This window comes from Cricetulus griseus, chromosome 3 (assembly GCF_003668045.3).
Source record: "Cricetulus griseus strain 17A/GY chromosome 3, alternate assembly CriGri-PICRH-1.0, whole genome shotgun sequence".
Classification (NCBI taxonomy): Eukaryota; Metazoa; Chordata; class Mammalia; order Rodentia; family Cricetidae; genus Cricetulus; species Cricetulus griseus.
Genome location: NC_048596.1, coordinates 168392066 through 168396287, shown reverse-complemented (window position 1 = coordinate 168396287; position 4222 = coordinate 168392066).

The window sequence follows — 4222 nt, the reverse complement described above, 5'->3', positions numbered from 1 at the left end:
AGAGGCAGAGCCCTGTGTGCCCCCTGTAGGGAGACATGGTAGCTCCGCCCCCAGGTAATGCAGACAGGTGTGCCAGAACACCACCATGAGGGCAGGGTGAGGGGAAGTCTAAGGTGATGTCAGGAAGGCTTCTTAAGGGACTGGGGACATGTGGACCTTCCCTTCTTCTGGCCCTGGTCCCGGCTCCCTCCTCCTTGCTTTGGCCTGAGTTTGGCTGGTGTATCCGAATAAAGAGACCTTGACCCTATTGTCTGCTGGTTGGTCACTCCACAGCCCCCAAATACTCATGCTTGAGGTTTCTAAAAATACATCAATTCTGGATGATTTTAAAGAGCCTTTTCTTGAGAGAGGTGATTGCAGTTCACTGTATCTCAAAATAGTCACAGAGCCACCCAAGCTAGGAGCCTTGAATTCTAGGGCAAGGATTCAGGCTCTTCCCAGGAGGAGGTCTTTGGTAGACTCTCCTGTGCATTACTCTCTGGCCTCCTGTCCCCTCTTCAGTCATTTGCTCTTCCTGCAAAGCTGTTTTGGAGGGGTGGCCTGTGCTAGTCATGAAGATTGTCATTATAACATGCCACTTTGTAATAGCTACTCCAGAAAGCAATTCTGCTTAGAAAATAACATACAAAAATTACTGTTACTGTTTTTTTGACGAGTGACCTTTACTTCAGTTTTTGCACAGGAGACACAGTGGGCACACTGGATCAGTGTTCCTCCATTTCTTTCCTCTCTCTTTTGTCCTGTGTGGCTTTCCATTCTTGATATCCACCTGTAGGCACTAATTTCTTTTCTTTGTAACTTACACCTCCGGAAAGATTCATGTGGGTAGCCATCTCCCCCAATGGGCAGTATTCTGTGAGTGTCAGATCTGTGAAGTAGGCCGTTCTCTCTGGATTTATGGATTGGCAAAGTCATTTCATAAAAGATGATTAATGATAATTAACATTTTAACTTCAGGCCATTTAATGGCACCCTACAGAAAGGTCAGGTGTCATATGTCAGATGTCACAGTTGTGAGATGGGGCTGTGGAGTAGCTGAGACTGGTTAAGGTTGGTGTGGGGGCTGCTCCTGCTGTCCTGCTCAGGCTGCTTCCATTGTCCACAGCCGATGCCAGTGGTAGCCCAGACAAGATGTGTGTAGACTTCAGTTTGAAGGTATGCATGATCATTCTGTCTTTCAAAATGCAGCCCCGGTACCCTAAATTGTTTCCATGCCCTGAATGCTGGGCACCAAAGCGAGTTCTTGAATGTCCTTCATTAAGGGACTTAAATTCTGCAAGTTTCCAAATGTGTTCACTCTACAACCTGGTGGCCCTGAGCTGGTGAGCCTGTTCCCTCAGTGACATCCATCTTCATTTCATGTTCTCCCGGCAACCTGGGTTCCTCTCTGCTTCTCTCCCACTGATGTCTTCGCCTTGCTTCTTGCTTTGTGAAAGTCTCTGGTTCACCCTTTGCAATGCTCCTTCCTGTGGGATCCTCACCTGCTACTCTGGCCCAGCTTCAAAGATGAAGCTACATGCCAACCTGCAGCAGCAACAGAAAGGAAAGGTTGCAGTATTCCTGGGAAGACCCAGGAGATGAATAGTGAAGAGTTAGATAAGATGGCTCACTCCCAGGACTAGATCAGGGTCCATGGGAGGAGACAGCTTGTGTTAAGAGAGAGGTGTAGTGAACAGGAAGGCAGTCCTGCTGAGAGGAGGCCTGGGTGGTGGGAAATTAAGAGTCGTACAAAACAATGCTCTGTCAGTGACTGTCAACACTCGCCTAGATTCCAGCATCAGGAGAATGGCCCCTCAGAAGTAGAGAAGTAGAGTTAAGACCACACTGTCCAGACTAGACCAGGTCATATCAGGGCAAGGACATGAGTGGCAATCAGTGAGTACGTGTCACTTCCCCAGGGAGCCCAACCTAACCTGAAAAGATTTAGTAGCAGGCATTTGCTGATTCTGAATGTTAGTTCTGTGGTGAATACACACTGTTGACCAGCATCGCCTCAAGAACTAACTTCTAGTCTTACTCAGTTTTACCTTGGAAGAAACAGAAGCTCCAGAAAGATTCAAGAGTCCATCAAGGCACAGGGATTTATGTAGGAGAAGGAGCAGAAAGATTATAAAACCCAGAGGTAGTGGATGACTTCAGGGAAGCAGAGTTTTATTGACACAACAGGGCAGAGGCACATGTGAACTCACCAAGACTGACAGCATGCACAAGACCTGGACAAACACCCAGCATGGGAGGGAGAAGTAGGCACCATTTCCCACCCTCTTCCAAGAAGCTATTCTCAACTGATAACTGCTGGGAGAAGGAAAACTCAGTTTTCTTCAGTGGAGTGACACTGAATATATCACCCATGCTCCAGGAAAGGCCCCATGCTCTGGGGTAGTCAGCCAGCAATTGAACTCCCTGGGTGGTGTTTTGGTGTGTGTGTGTGTGTGTGTGTGTGTGTGTGTGTGTGTGTGTGTGTGTGTCTGTCTGTCTGTCTGTCTGTCTGTCTGTCTGTATGTATGTATGTCCGTATGTTTAGGGTTTTTTTTTCTGATTTTAAGAGAGAGAAAGAACATGAACTTGGTGGATAGGAGGTGGGAAAGGGTCTGGAAGGAGTAGGAGAAGGGGGAAAAGAAAGATCAAATGATTTTGTATGAAATTCTCTAGGAATCAATAAAGTATTATTAAGAGAGGAAGAAAGAAAGGAAGGAGGAAGAAAGGAAAGAAGGAAGACAAGAAAGAAGGCAGGAAGGAAAGAAAGAGAGGAAAAAAGAAAAAAGAAGACAAGCAAACTGGATGACTGATTGAGCGCTTGCTCCCCATCACCTAGGATTACATGAGGCAGGAATAGGAACCCAGCTTAGTTTGTGTCTTCATTCACATGCTCACATCTCCAAGCTCACAGTCATAGGAGTGTGTTATGGTGAGCTGGTTCTGAGTGGAGAGTGAACATAAATAGGAAGATTCCATGAAACATGACCATATACTTTGAACACATTTAACTATGCAAAAGTGACCCCCCCCCCTTTAAAAAATGGAGTAAAAACTAGCACAAGTTTGTATACGGCCTAAATCTTGACAGTGAAATGAAAAGTGGCCTGAGCTGGTGAGCTCTGAAATGCATAGAGAGGCTACAAGAAACAAGGGGTGCCTAGAGAGTGATGGGGAGTAAAAAATGTCCCCCACTGTAGGCCAAGTAACAGTCTCCATATGCAGCAGTATTCTGACCTTGCATGGTGCGGCCAATGTCAATAGCTGTTGTCCCTAGTCGATGGGCCGCCCGTTTGCTACTTAGAGAGTCTCTTTATGCACTTAAAAGGCATCATTAGTACCAAGTGGCTATTAAAACAGTCTTGCTGTTCAGAATGATTTTCTGAAGCAAATGCAGAGGAAACGTGTTGAGAGTTGAGTCATTATCTGTGACCACAGAAGGACTGACCATGGGCAGCTGGTGTCATTAATCTCACTAAGGGGAAGTGTGAGCAATTCATAAAACCTACTTGGTGAGGTTTCTCCCTGAGTGGACACCCGAGCAAATGACCCCATGTCTTTGCTCTAGGTAAGAGGGACACATTTGGCTGAGACATCCACTTGGCATAATGAATCGTGGGGACACAGGAGGGATTCCAGGCATTGTCAGGGACAGCTGGAGTACAGGAGTTGGGAGAGCTGTCACAGCTCTCTGCTTGAATGCTGACCGAAGGCCAGACACAGTCCTGGTACTTTACATATTATCTGTTTGATACTTACAGCAGTCCTGTGATGAAAACGAAGTCTAGAGAGGTGAGGTGACTTGCCTGAGGTTGCACAGCTCTGCTCTTGGGACAAAAGGGATAGCTGAATCAGGAAAGTGCTTGCCATGACAAAGACCTGAGCCCCACCCCTTTTGTCCATGTAAAAAGCCAGGCATGGTAGAGTGTAATGTCAGTACTGGGGAAATAGAGACAGATGGATTCCAGGGCTCACTGGCCAGCTAGCCTAGTGGCCCTTAGTGGCCCAGCTAACTTAGTGAGTGCCAGGTCTCAATGATGGGCCCTGTCTCAAAAAGTAAGGTACATGGCTCTTGAAGAATGACACCAAAAGTTGACCTTTGACCACTGCAGAGGTGTACACCTGCATGCACATATAGCTGTGCTCTTAATCTTGCTATAGAGTGTGACTTTGGAATGAACTCTGCCTCCTGACTGTCCCCACCCATATTCCCTTTTTTCTAACTGTGCAAGAGCTCTACCACTGA